Source organism: Vombatus ursinus, unplaced genomic scaffold (genome assembly GCF_900497805.2).
Source record: "Vombatus ursinus unplaced genomic scaffold, bare-nosed wombat genome assembly UNPS02014168.1, whole genome shotgun sequence".
In the NCBI taxonomy this organism is placed as follows: domain Eukaryota; kingdom Metazoa; phylum Chordata; class Mammalia; order Diprotodontia; family Vombatidae; genus Vombatus; species Vombatus ursinus.
The window spans coordinates 515,577-531,100 of NW_020953946.1; positions in this window are offsets into that span (position 1 = coordinate 515,577).

Below are 15,524 nucleotides of genomic sequence, written 5' to 3' on the forward strand. Positions count from 1 at the left end.
CTTTCTGCAGGCTCATTCTCTCTAAGACTCTGAATTGGATATTGAATATCATGCATAAACTAGATTTCTGCTAAGATTTAATAAATAGTTTCACTACCATTAGTAGAAATATTAGTATTATTATTAGCACAAATACTCATAGTAATAACATATTAATTATATCAATAATATAAATAGCAATGCCAATGTTATTAATAGAAATGCTAATTTATATTAATTGCTACTATTGCTACTTCTACTAATGTTAGCATCAATACCATTACTGTTAATACCATTATACTATGTATATCAGTAATACTAATATGTCTACTAGTAATGTTAACAGTTATTATTAATAATACTGATATCAATATTAAAATTTTAATAGTAATGCTTATTGATTTTAATACTATTAGTATTAATAGTGACATGATTACCATTAATACTGTTATTACTATCATAATTAATGTACTATGATTAATATTGGTATTATACTTACTGCTCATTATTATTAATAGTAAGTTTATAATATTTTACAAGTTTCTAATATTTTATAAATAGTCTATTGAAGGGCCTTACAGTTTATCTTAAGGGGAAAAGATGCACATAGGATGACATATTTCAACCTAGGAGGGATTTTAGGAGCCATCAAGTCCAAACCTTCCATTATACAGACCAGGAAACTAAGGTCCTGAAAGGATAAGGAAGGCTTGTGATCACAGTAAGGCAGTACTCTTTCCACTTGATTGATACTTTTTAATGATAGAATGTTTTCCACTTGATCCTCACAATAACAATCAGGAAGCTGAATGGTTAGATAACTTCCCTAAGGTTATATGGTTGCCTTAGGTGTTCTGGCTCACCATCCAGTGCCCTTTCTACTACTATGTCAAATGCTTTTAGAGAACATGAAACCATATAGCTTGTCTCACCAAGATGGCTAATATAATGAATTTATTGTAAATTCTTGTAACAGCATAAAATTTAATGCTCTTTGAGCACCAGCAGCATCTTTTCCATTTTTCCGAGGAATTCATTGAAACACAACTGCCTCCAAAAACCCAAGCTTTCAGACCTCAACAAGCAGTTGCTTTTCCAGCCAACTTTACAGTTAAGCCTACAAAGAGTAAGAGAGAGAGAGAGAGAGAGAGAGAGAGAACCAACACATTAAAGGAAGTGGGTCTCTATCTAACAGGCTCAGAAGCTTTATTCAGCCAGCATTCATGAAAGCTACCTTCAATTTACCCCAATACCAATTCCAAGCTATTTAAACTACAAAGCAATTTTCCCAGTACACTTAAATTCTTCAAATTTAACATAGACCAAATGAATATAAAGTCCCACATGTGCTTTTAAACACACACACACACACACACACACACACACACACACACACACACAAACATATCCCTTTCCCTGCCCACTCCCCTAAAATGTGTCAGCATAGACTTTTCAGTGAAGAGAATGAGGAAATCATCAACCAATTTACTGGTGACTTTGTTCTCAGTCCTTTCCATCTCTCTATTTTAAAAAAGTAAAGACCAAATTATCCTTGTTCTCTGGCAGTGGATTTGACATCTCAGGCACTAGGACTGACTGACTGATAAGCCATGTCGTTAGCTCAGTGCCTTTTGTTGGGATAAATGGCTGGTGGCAGGGATGCTGCTGAGGGTGACGGATCCTCTTGCATCCTCTACAACAGGAAGACAAGTGCTAATCTTTTTGAAATCACCTGTCAATGGAATCATTAGGACAGTGAGTAAAATGAAATGATTCTAGATGGATGAGTTAGGGGTGGGAATGGGAGGTGGGGGAGGGGCAATGTTTGGAAAAGAAAAGAAAGAAAAATAGTACAAGTCTAGGTCTTGTATTTATTTATTTTTAACTAACCACAGATTTTTTTTTTCAGAAAGTATCAAAACCTCATTGTGGCCTAGGTGGCTCCATTTTTATATATTTTTTCTATTTTATCCAAGAAAAATTGCAAATGTGATAGAAATTGTGGAACATGGGTTTTAACTTTTGAACTATGGACCAAATTCCTTTTCTCTTGGGTGGAAAAATAAGAATTTCCTGTAGAAAGAAAGGTTCTAAGGTCTTAATGACTAAGGCTTGTTAGAAGTTTAAAAATCTCTTTGAATACAACATTTAGATGAATTAACTACGAATAGCAAAGTAGCATGGTGTAGTGAATAAAGAGCTGGCTTCAGAATCTGAATGCTCTTGTTCCAGTTCCACTTCTGAGGCACACTAGCTGTTTGATCAGGCTTACTTATTTAAATCTCAGTACATGTCCCAGGACAGTCTCTAAGAAAGTAAGCTGCAGAGAAGGTGCTGACTTGTATTGGCAGAAGGAGTCTTCTCCTGGGCAGTTCCCGATATCGATAAATTAACAGGTCTGGAATAACGGTAGCAAACACAACCACCACAACAACAAAACAAACAAAAACAAAACAAAAGTATTAATCAACTCAAAAGATGACATACAAAGGATCATGTGTTTTCAGTATGCATAGTCAATGAAAGTCCTAAAAGATAGCAAATAGCTAGTTTGGCTTACAAAAAGGAAAAAAAACTTTTAGCGCTGTTCACAGTATAAGGAAAAAATTACATTCTAAAAGGGAAAATCTTATTTTCCAATTCTTTCTATACCAGCAAAATTTGTTATTAAGTGGATAGGATCAGGATCAGATCACAGAGCTATTTTCTTGTCCAAAGCTTTATTTCTTCCCTGTACCTTTTCCCATACACAAAGGATCAGGAAACAAGAACCAAGAGTCATCATAGAGTGGAAAGGGACATTAAAAGCCATTGAGTTCAGGTCCCTCATTTTAAAGTAAATGACTTGCCCAAGGTAACATGGCTAGTGTCTAGGCAGCAACATTTGAATGCTGGTCTTCCTACTCAAGTCCAACAATCTATTCTCTACAACTTCCTTTGTTTCAATCAATCAAAACAGATGAAAGCAGATGAAATTATTAAGGCCAACAGTTCATTTTTTCCCACTATGCTCAGCTATATAATTTATCCATTGTGCAGTTGGACAAGCAATGCCTGAAATGTTTTGATGAGAAAAATGATTACTCACTGGAAGGAAAGATAATTGAAAGGTAAAGGGAGGGAATCGATCGGACACTCTTGTCCATATAGTGCTACAATGTTCCATAAATGTCTCTGGAACTTTGGGTCTACCATCAATTCAAAAACACTGTTTCTGAGCCTCCATTTTCCCACTGGACCTCTCAACCACAACCTACCTGAACATAAATATTAGTTCTGTGTTTGTGGGCAGCCACTTTACCTCTCTCTGAGCTTATTTCCTCATTTATAACTCAGAATAATATTTGTACTACATATCTCACAGGGTCAGTGTGGGAAAGGCACTTTGTAAATTGTAAAATAATAAATGTGAGAATAATAATTGGTTGTCTTACTATTACTATTATTGAAGCATAGACATTCCAATGATGATACATTTTATGTAACAAACTCCCTTAGATGGAATTGAATATGGACCCCATAGTTCATAGATTAAGAACTGGAAGGGAGCTCAGAAGTAATTTATTCCAGCTTCTTGATTTTTTTTCAGATGAACTGATTTTTATGTTTGTTCTGCACAGCAAATAGCATCACAACAAGAATTTAGTGTAGTTCCAGCACCCAAAATGCTATTTTCTTACCCCGTCTCTTTTCAAGACTTTGCTTTAATTTTTACTAGCTACTTTCTTCTCCATCTATCTGTTCATCTATCCATGCATTCATCAAATAAAATATTTATTAAAAGGAAAGGATTGAAAGAATAATGGTGGTCATACATGCTATAATGTTCCAAAGAATCATAGAATGTTAGAGTTGGAAAGGACCACAGAAGTGATCATATTTAACTTCTCCTAATAAGTTATTTCAATAAGCATTTATTAGACATCTGTTTTGTGCAAGGCTTCATGGGAAGTACCAGAATGACAAAGGCAAACCAATTTCTGTCCTCAAAGAGCTTACCATGTACTGGAGGAATATAATAGGTACACAGATAAGTAAACTCAATGGAATTTGAGGAGGCAGAGGGCACTAACAATGGGTAGGGAGAAAAAGGGGAAGACTTCCTAAAGGAAGTGATACTTGAACTGACTTGAAGTAGGGATGAACATTCTGAGAATTGGAGATGAAAAACAGGTGCATTCCAGACAGGGAGGACAGTTTGTGGAAAAAGACAGATGGAAAGTGGAATCTGGGGATCAACTAATAGTGCCAGCTAGCCTGAAATAGAGAGTGTATTAAGGGGAACAATATGAAACGAGGCTAGAAACATTGGGAGAAGATATATTGTGGGGAGGGTTCAAGTCCAGGATGAGGAATTTGTATTTTATCCTAAGGGCAATAGTTCACACAATTAGTTAGTGGAAGGTCTTCTGATCTCCAACTGCCCTGACTTCCAGTTCAATGCTTTTATTTTTATATTGTCTACATGAAATACACCATTGCGCAGTACCCTGAAACACATCCCCTACCCCTTCTTGAATGAGGAGGAATATATATGTGTGAACTATCTTGCCAAGACAGTCTGGTTTTAACAATGCTATCCCAAATGCACATGGTAGTCTAGTCTTGTACAAGACTAAACAGATTTTTAGTCACATGTCAATTTAACAGATAGATATTTTAAGCCATTTATTGCCGCCTCTGTTTCTCTTCAGTCTGAATCACCTACAGGAAATAATAAAGAAGGTGATGGTTTCCTGTGGGGCCCCATTCCTAGTCAGGTGGAGGAAAGAACTGACAAGGTGTTGCTGGACTTTGTGAATTAGATGCAATGTTGTGATGATCCTTATCTAAAGCACCTGTCTGAATAAATGTGAAAATATGTCTCCGTTCACATTTTTTTATGGGCCACTTCATATTTTTTCCCTTGAAATTCTCTTAGGAAAAAGTGCATGCCTAATATCTTCCCTGAGCTGTCTTTCTAAATTTTCAATTATGAATTCCTTCTTGTATAGATCTTACTAGGCTATAAATAGCAATTCAAGCAGACATTATCTACACCAATAAAGATTGTATACATTACAATCCAATCCCTTGATATTGTATTTCAATTACTGTGCAAACTCAATTATCTGGACTGCTCCATTATCTGAATAGCCCCAGAAGGCCAATTTCCTGTGTCGTGCATGTAGTTACAGTACTTTAAAAATGGAAAACTTCCTGTGTTTTTTTTTTTGGTAATGATAAAAATATCTTTAGCACCTGACCATCTATATAAATCAAATCTCTAAATGCCCTTTAATCCTAGCTTATCTGGACAATTGTCTTTTGTTGGAAGGCCCTCTTATATGAAATTCCTTTGAATTTGATGTAATCATTTCTCAACTAACAAGGACATGTGCCATTTGAAAAACCATTGAGATACTTCTTCATAGTTGCAATGACACTTAATTTTCTGCAAGATCCACTTATGAGAGGCATAGCACTAGCCATTTTTAATTTTTGGTAGCAGCAATACACTGATCCCCTTAATACCCACTGCAATCCATTGAGAAGTGCCTTCTTGCTACTCATTACACATGACACTCAATCTCCCATCTCAGAGGCTTTTGCTGAGGCTTTTTTGACTTTTCCGCTAATTCCTAGAATGTACCTCTTCCTTACCTTTGTCTCTTAGAATCCCTGGTCTCCTTCAAAACACAGCTCAAACACCTCCTTATATGTGAAGCCTTTCCTTATCCCCCAGCTGCTAGTGCCTTTCTTCCCATATTATCTTAGCTTTATTTGTAAAATATATGTATGATATCTCCCTGGTAGAACGTAGGCTTCTTTTGAAAAGAGACTATTTCACATTTGTCTTTGTAGCTTTTGACCTTAGAAAAGTGCCTCACACTTGGTAGACACTAAATAAGTGCTTATTATTTGATTCATGATCCACTGGCTTTCTTTTTGTCTATATGGCAAAAGGGCCTTTACACATGTAACAGGACTTTCAATAATGACATAGCTCATATGTAATCTATGTGAAGGTTAGTTGAGCTATGTACTAGTAACACAGTCCCTTACTATTTTCTGTCTGCTACTGGTTCATTTTCTCATTAATTCTCAGAGTATTTGAGGGTTCGAAGGCAATCATGGGGTAACTTATATTTCCTCATAAAACAATTCAATAGAAATTTCTAATTTCTCTCATTAACAACTTAAATAGACCAAGGCTACCAACTAGATTTATAAATCAAGCAGTTAAACCTTTTCCTTTTACATTTTCATGCCTTTCTCTCAGTCTCAAATACTGGTCCTCCAGAATTAGATAAATATTAATGTTATTGGCTATATAATTTATTAAGGGTATAACAAATAATACAAAGATATATTTAAGTGTTGCAGCAATGTATCAATTTTGTGAGTGATCCTAGTCAGAATCCCCTCTAATCATCAACTGTAATTATTGATTTTTCTAGGGATTCTTCAACCACAGTCTCACCATTCATATCTCTCAAGATAGCAGCCAAAATCTCTCAAGAATTCTCTTGAGGTTATCTTTTCCAAAGGATGAGAATTAAACTCAGTTCTCTCAGAAAGTCTCTTCAGACTTTCTCAAAGATGACAGTTAAGTCACTCCATCTCTCAGGAAAGAAGTTTTCTTAATTCTTTCTCTCTGTGCCTGATACAGTACCCTTCAGCCATGACAGCTAACTCTCTCTAGAGTGACAGGCAAACTGCAGCTCCCTAAGAGTCTATTGGCTGTTATTTAAGGATACAATGAAAGGGAAGAAGTAAACAAGCATTTATTAAGCCCCTTCTATGTATCCAGCACTATATTAATATTATTTCATTTGATCCTTTTTACAATTCTGTGAAATAGGTGCAATTATTATCCCCCCCCTCCATTTTCCAGTTGAAGAAACTAAGGTAGACAGTGGTTAAATGATTTCCCATTGTCAGATAACTAATAAGTGTTTAAGGCCATATTTGATTTCAGTTCTTCCTGACTCCAGGTGCTTGATCCATAGCATCAATTAAGTTTCCATGAGAGAGGTTAATTAAACCAGGGTTACATAAGTGTAAGCCATCTAGGTTATTTATATGTCCTCATGAGTTTGTCTAATTGTGGCTCTTGGGGAGGCACCTATGGCTATCTTTAGAATCTTTTCCGCCCTTCTCTAAGGGAAATGTTATTTTCTGCCTGTAGGGGAGCTAGAGATTAGGACCACTTGGCTGAATGCTCTACTCTCCAAAGAGAGGTCAAAATACTGAACTAGAATTGCATTTATCTTCCTATCTACATATTGTTAGCCTAACGGAAATGATGTTTAGGTTCATTTTGCTTTCCTGGTTGCTATCCTTGAAAGAGGAAAGGTAGAGTTTCTATTTAAAGATCTACAAAATTCTAGTTACACAAAAGATCATTACAAATAGTGAATAATGAATAAACCCACTTAACCAAACAAATAACAAACAGAAATCAGAGAATTTATACCAATTAGAAAACACCAGACAGTACATAGAATGAAAGAGCTCCCCTGTTGAAAATAAAACATTTCTGCTTAGCTAAGAGTCCTAAGGGGAAATTTCCCAAAGTATCTAATGAGGCAAGCTAGAAAACAGTGATATGTTGTTGGGGACTTGCTTTTCTCTACATACGTTCCTTCCAAAATTTCTCCCTCCTCTCTCTCTCTCTCTCTCTCTCTCTCTCTCTCTCTTTCCTCTTTTTTTCTCTTTTCCTCCCCTCTTTTCCCCTCTCCCTCCTTCATGAACTGGATCTATATATGTCCTCTCATGCAAGAAGCCAAAAAAATCTCTCCTCTACCAAGTCTTTCTGTCAACTCCAACCCTCATGTTAGCATGCAGTATCAAGTAATCATTCTCTCCAACAATGAAGAGTGTCTTTTGCAGATGTACCAGGTTTGTACTCCAGGTTACATAAGTGTACAGAAAGGACTGATTCCAAGTAAGAGGGATCTAATTTAAAAACACCAAGTGACATCAGTGAAACCTCTTCATTGACAACCTACACAATTAATGGACTTCTCTTTTTCTGATAAGTCTTTTGTTGTTTATGGCAACCCTGTAAGAGTTTGAACCTGGGAAGAGTTGAGTGTCCTTAATGCTATATAATATAACAACTGTTGATATCTTTATCTTCTCTTACAAAACAGTTAAAGAGTTTTGTCAGGTTGATGAACCCATGGACTGATCGAACAAGGATATCTCTAACCACCACTGCTCCCCCGACCACGGGAAATCCTTCATAACACCCCATTCTCTATTCCTATCCATCCACCAGAATCCTCCATCTGTTTGAAAAAAACAACACATGCTCCTGCCTGATATTACTATATTGCTACTCTATCCCTTTCTCTTTGGCCACAGAGATCAGTACAACTCACCGCAGTAATTAGCTATGGCCATAGCCTGCTTCTTCATCCATAAAATGAGGGGGGTTGGATTAAGGCCATTTTAGCTCTAAAATTCTATGCTTCTTTGAAAATTACCAGATGATTTTAATCACAATGGGTCATATATGCCTAGTCAGACAGGGTTGAAGGCATTTGCATATAAACAAGCAGACCTTACATGAAGTTTGTAGTGTCATGGAATCACTATGCCCTGCAAGCCCACATTTTCTTTCATCAACAAGTTCCAAGACTTACTTTCTAGTTTCCCTATTCTAATTTCTCATTGCCACGCCCCTTTACTTTTGCCATGGTTTTCTTATTATCAGCTTTAATTGTGGGAGAAGAAAAGTAGACTTATCATTTCTCTACTGTCCTGCTCCTTAGAAAGAATACATGATCCTCCTTTCAGGTTTTTAGAGGCATTTATTCCTAAACACTAGAGAGAAACACATATGAGGTCAGAATAACAAGGAAATGGGAATGTTTTCAAGTTTGTAGAAGTCTTAGTTTAGTCTTGGTCTCCCATACAAATTCATAGACTCTTTCTTGTTTTGTTTTGTTTTTTTGTTTTTTGTTTTTTGTTTTTTAGCTAGGCAATGGGGTCAAGTGATTTGCCCAGGGTCACACAGCTAGTAAGCATCAAGTGTTTGGTCTGAGGCTAGATTTGAACTCAGGTCCTCCTGACTTCAGGGCCAATGCTTTATCCATTGTACCACTTAGCTGCCTCTATATTTCACTTTCTAGATGAATTTTGAATAATTGGACCTGAGCTTGAATCCAAGTTTCTCTTCTTAGTACTTACACAAACTTAGGCGAATCACTTATCTTGCTTACAGTTTTCTCATCTGTTGAATGAGGATATTGAATTCAATAGCATTTAGGATTCTGTAATCCTATAATCACAAACTTGTCTTTGATCATAATTATAAAACCTTCTGCCTTCTGAGCTAGGTTTTATTTCACTTTTTCCAAATGCAAATATACGCATTTGTGTGTTCAAGTAAAGACAAAACAAAAATGATTGAGTCAGAAAGCACGGTACTATTATAAATTTTCTGTCTTAAGACTTGACCCATGCACATATACATGTGCTAACCTGAACGAGTCATTTTTGAGCAAGTCTTTATGTATAAAAGGCAACATTTGGTCTACAGTGATTATTTGAATACAAGGATCAAAGTACAATTTTCAAATAACTGTCCTCATTTTGACTGTTACATGTGTCTTGTTTATACTGTGCAGTAGGGCCTTTAGTCATAAAGATCAGACAGAAAATGACCATTTTTGATGTTTTTTTCAAGGCAAGAGAAAAAATGGACCTTTTGAGTGACATATGTCTGCAGGTAAAGAATTTAACAACTTGCAGGACTGCTAATTAGCAGCCATGATAACATTACTGACATCTTGTCAGACTATTCCATGGCTAACAGGAGATAAGCACTGTTCCTGCTGATTTAAGAAGCTCTGTATTTAGGGATGGTTTTATAAGCATTCTATTGGTGTTTCTATAGTAAACAATCCAGAAAAGATTGCCTCATCACTAAAAGAGAATTGTTCTTTTCTTAGTGATTGTTTTTCAATGCAATTTTTGGTGTTTTGTGTTTCTGATAGATGATATTGCCAAATTACAGATTTTTTTTTTAAACTGAATCTGTCTATGTTATCCAGTCTAGAAGAATAGAAGCTACTCATGGACCTGATACTACATTGGAACAGCATTTGGAAGCTTCAGTGTGCTAAGTATTTTCTGGCTTGGTCCAGTTTGTCTTTCCTTAGGCAGTCTGGTGGCCTTCCGCTTTTGTTGGCCACCACACCCGGACAAATTACTGCTTGAGGGAAAAAGGCGATTCAGAATATGCAACTACATTATTCTGTCCTTTAGAAGTAGATAGAATTGGTTTATTTCCCTCTACATTTTGACTATTGCCTATTTTTTTTTTTGTAGCATAAACTTGGATTGATATCTAATCAAAATTTTTTTTCTTTAAATGTGAGCTTTGTAACGGGTGACTGAGGGAATAAGATCCCTCATTTTCATTTCCTAAGATCAATATTCTTTACTGTATATGAATCTAAAATAAACAAATATTACCAGGCACAGAGATCACTCTCTCATTACACTTTGAGTTAAATCGTGTCCTGAACACTATGGTTATTCCTATTGTATCCTACAGATACAATACCATGAAAGCTATTACAGAGTATGAGGTTAAAGAGGAACTACTGAATCGGCTGTTTCTGAGGAATCACCCCCAAATAGCAGGCAGACTCTGTTTTGCTATGTCCAAATAATACCTCCTGTTAGAAATGCATTTGTCTTCCTTCTTTTCTTCCACTTTACATCTTTCAAGAAGCCTGATGCTAAAGCATCAACCTTGAATGAGGTCAAATTTCTTTTCTTTCATGAAATTAAAGAAGTAGAAACTAAAAGGACAATGTTTCAGTGGGGAAGAAGAAACATTTTTGAAGAAGAAAGCGTGGAAGAGATAAAGAACCTTATGTTTTCTTCAGAGAACTGTGGTATGATTTTTTTTTTGTTGTTTTAACTTCATCTTGCATTTTAAAGACATGAAGTATTAAACTTGTGCTCCATACTTGCCAAGGAGGAAACTTGGTGCTGAAAGAATGCTCAGCTAGGAATCAGGAGAAACCCAAGTTCAAATTCTGCCTCTGATTTGTGGGACTTTAGACAGACACTCTAAGTTTTCTGAGCCTTAGTTCACTTACTCAAAAAATTAAAATATTAAGACTCAAGTACTTTCCCTACAGGTTTGCTACATGTTTCATATGACACAATATTTTTTTTTTGTTGTTGTTTTGTTTTTGGTTAGGCAATGGGGTTAAGTGACTTGCCCAGGGTCACACAGCTATTAAGTGTTATGTGTCTGAGGCCGGATTTGAACTCAGGTCCTCCTAACTCCAGGGCCGGTGCTCTATCCACTGCACCACCTAGCTGCCCCATGACACAATATTTGTAAAGTATTTTTGAAAACCTTAATGTCCCATATTATTGACAGCTATGATTCTTACTTTGGAATTGAGGCAAAAATCCATTGAAAAATCACACAACCTCAAGCCTACTCCATAGCATAATCAACAATAAAATCCAAATTGATTTCATACACTAAAAGTATTGCCTACTATTCCACATTGGTAAGAAGGTCTGACAAGTCCTGTGAATGACTGTTTGAACATTAGGACAATTTTAATGCATTTCTTAAACATGACATTAACATAAATTCTAGCATTATAGAATTCCATTGGCAAATTGCTTTATGGTAGATTAAGGCATATGTCCCAAAATGCCACTTGATACTTGATTAATTACCATGATTAATGTCCTATCTCCTCTTGCATGCTGATGTTCCCTCTGATGCATGCATCCCAGGAAAATAAGGATGCCAATGTTACTAAGGAAATGATAGAGATCATGTCATTTTTGGTTTGAGAAATCAACTTGGAAATAAAAACTATTTTATTCTTATACGAGTCTAGAACAAATCTCAAAGAGCTGGCCTTGCATTTATGTAAAGACTACACCTTTGCCAGGATTCTATATGAGCATCACAAAATAAAGATGACAGGACAGGAAGAATCTAAATGGCATTTGCAAATAATCTATTAGACTGGAACAGGAAGCTTCAGACAAAAAAAGGAAACAGATATAATATACCGCGGTAAAAAAGAAAAAGAAAGTATGTATTATTTTGACCTACGATAGTTACCAAGTCCTGTTGATTCTACCTCTAAACCTCCCTGACTTTCACCTTCTGCCCCACTCACAGAGTCTTCATGCTAGCTGAGGCCTTCACCTTTCACCTGGTTTACTGTAATAACCTCTTAATTGGCCTCCTTGCTTCTACTCTCTCTTCTCTCCCAACCACCCTCCACATAGCTGCCAAAATAATCTTCTTAAAGAGCAGGTCTAGCCATTTTAACCTCTCTCATTTTTAGTTTCCTCATCTATACAATGAGAGCACCGAACTAGATGGCCTCAAAGTTCACCTTCAACTCCACATCTATGATACTATCCCCTGATTAAAATTGTTCAGTGGCTCTCTGTTGTTTCTAGCATGAAATACAAATTCCTTAGCATGACAACTGAGTCCCTTCCTAAGCGGGCTCCAACCTATATTTCTAGCCTGATTTAAATTTTTTGATTCCCACATTTTGGACAAATTGGTAAATTAGCTCCTACTCTGAAACTAGGCAGTCTCTCTCTTACTTCCCTACATTCTCATAAGCCAGGCTAGAAATGCAATTTTTCTTTACATCTTGCCTTTTACAAAAAAAAAAAAAATCTCTTCAATTAAAGTTGTTTAGATGATTCTTCTTGTGAAGCTCTTCCTGATTCCCCAATTAGTGTTTTCTTTCCTACCTCAAATTAGATTATACTTACTTGTTTGTGTACACTTTGTGAGCACTGGGCCTACTTAGGTCTGTTTGTTTATTTGTTTTGTGTCTATATCTGTTTCCTTGTTCTCCAACCAGCATCTAACAGGATACCTTGCACAGAGCAGATTTTGCATAGCCCACCTTCACTGTAATCCAATTCTTGTAAGTCACGGCATCATCTTCCTGATGTCATGATCCTCTTCAAGAATGAAGGACAAAATACAAACCACAACTTATTATATATTGTCAAACTGAATTTTTTAAAAAATTGTATCCCTCAATAATAGTAATAATAGTAACAATAGTAACAACATTTACATAGTACTTCAAGGTTTGCAAAGTATTTTGCCAAGGATTATTTCATTTTATCCAGTAGAATATAAGCTTATTAAAGTAGGGGATGGTTTATTTTTGTCTTTGCATTCCCAGGGTCTTGCAAAGAGTAGGTAGTAATAAATACTTGCTGAAAGAATAAATTAATTATTCAACTTCACTGACTTTGAGATGGTAGCTGCAAGAAAAAAAAATATGCCTTACTTCTGATGAGATTGTCCCCTACTCCTACCCAGCACAGCAAACTCAAGGTGAGAATAACAGTTAATTAAAACATACCTGTGCTATGAACTTCTTATATTATTTATTTGTATCAGTGTAGAAGAATAGTTTTCCTGGTCAAGATGGAGAATGTTTGGGATATGATGGGAATGGACTGGGGGTGGTGTCATGTAACAGTGTTAGAGAATTCAAAAGCTTCATTTTTATTTTACAAGTATGAGAAATTTAAACACACACACTCACACACACACACTCACACTCTCTCTCTCACACACACACACACACACACACACACACACAGAGCTAACTCTTCCACGTCAGTAAGCCAATAAACTGATTATTAAGCATCTATTATAAGCCAGACACAGTACTATGCTCTGGGGATAAGAAGAAAGGCAAAAGATAGTTTCTACCCTCAAGGAGTTCACAGTCTAATTGGGAAGGCAACATGCAAACAACTGGATACCAACAAGATATATACAGGATACGTTTGACAACCTAGTGGATTAATGGACTGGATGTATGAGATGCTTGTGGCAGGTAGATTAATCAGCAGCTATTGCAATAGTTCAGGAGCATCATGATGAAAGCCTTTGCCAGGGTGGTAGCAGTGTCAGCAGAAAGGTTGCATGTGAGATAAGTTATGAAGGGTAAAATGAACAAGTCTTGGCATCACTTTGGCTATGGTAGAGGAGAGAAAGTGAGAAGTCAAGAAAGACACCTGGGTTTTTAAGCCAGGGTGACAGGGATGATGGTGATACCCTCAGCAGTAATAGAGAAGTTAGGAAGAGGGGCAGCTAGGTGGCACAGTGGATAAAGCACTGGCCCTGGAGTCAGGAGGATCTGAGTTCAAGTGTGGCCTTAGAACAAACATTTGACACACTTACTAGCTGTGTGATCCTGGGCAAGTCACTTAACCCCAACTGCCTAAAAAATAAAAATAAAAAAAAGAGAAGCTAGGAAGAGGGGAAGGTCAGGGGTAAAAGATTTAAAAGGTAAAAGGTTCAGTTTTAGACATACTGAGTTTGAGATGTCTATGGGACATCAAGTTTGAGATGTGCGATAGACAATTGGAGAGGTGAATCTGATGGTCAACAGAGAGGAGGGCTGGATAAGTAGATATGAGAATCATCAGCATTATTATAATAATCAAATCCATGAGAACTGATGAGGTCTACAAGTGAAATAGTACCTATAGGGGAGGGCCGAGGACAGATCCTTCAGGGAAAACTTTGATGAAGATCCAGCAAAGATACTGAGAAAAAGCAGTGAGATAGATAGGAAGGCAAGACAAGACAAGACAAGACAAGACAAGACAAGACAAGACAAGACAAGAGAGATAGAAAGACAGAGGAAACAGAGAGAGAGATAGAGAAGTGGAAACAGAAAAAAAGATTGTAAAGAACGAGGTTATCAACTGTCAAAGGTTGCAGAGGTCAAGGAGGATGAGCATTGAGAAAAGTCCATTAGAATGGGCAATTAGGAGAACATTAGTTAATTTGGAGAGAACAGTTTTGGTTGAGTGATGAGCTCAGAAGTCACATGGTAGAGAGTTATTGACTAAGAGGAAAGGAAGTGGAGGTACCTATTGTGGCTGTCCGTCTTAAGGAGTTTAGCTGCAAAAGGGAAGAGAGATATGGGATGATCATTAGCAGGGAGGATGGCTTAAGTGAAAGTTTTCTGAGATTGGAGGGGACACATGTTTGTAGGAAGTAGGCAACCAGCCATTATACAGGGAGAAACTGAAGAGGGTCATTATCTTACAAGTAGGATAATTTTTGTAAAGGTGACAAGATCTGTGAACACTGACCTGAGATGTGTGAATTCAGGAGGCAGTTTGGGGTATGTGGGAGAGAGGGAAGAATCTTCCAGAACTCAAAATGATATTAAGAAGTTTGGAGTAAACTAGGATGACATGGCAGAAAGTAACTGAGGTACAAGGTTTGACTACAAATTGAATTTGATTTTATTCCACTTAATAAATATTTATAAAGTTCCTACTGTATGCAAAGCAATTATAAGCAATGAAAGTATTTTTCTCAGATATATCAGAACTAATATATCCTATATGTGTGACTTTGGGCAAGTTATTTAACATCCACTGTCCTTAGTTTCTTAATCTGTAAAATGAGAGAGTACATGACCTCTGAGGTCACTTCCTGATCTACATATATAATCCTAGAATCCATATGATACACATGAATATAGTTCATCAAA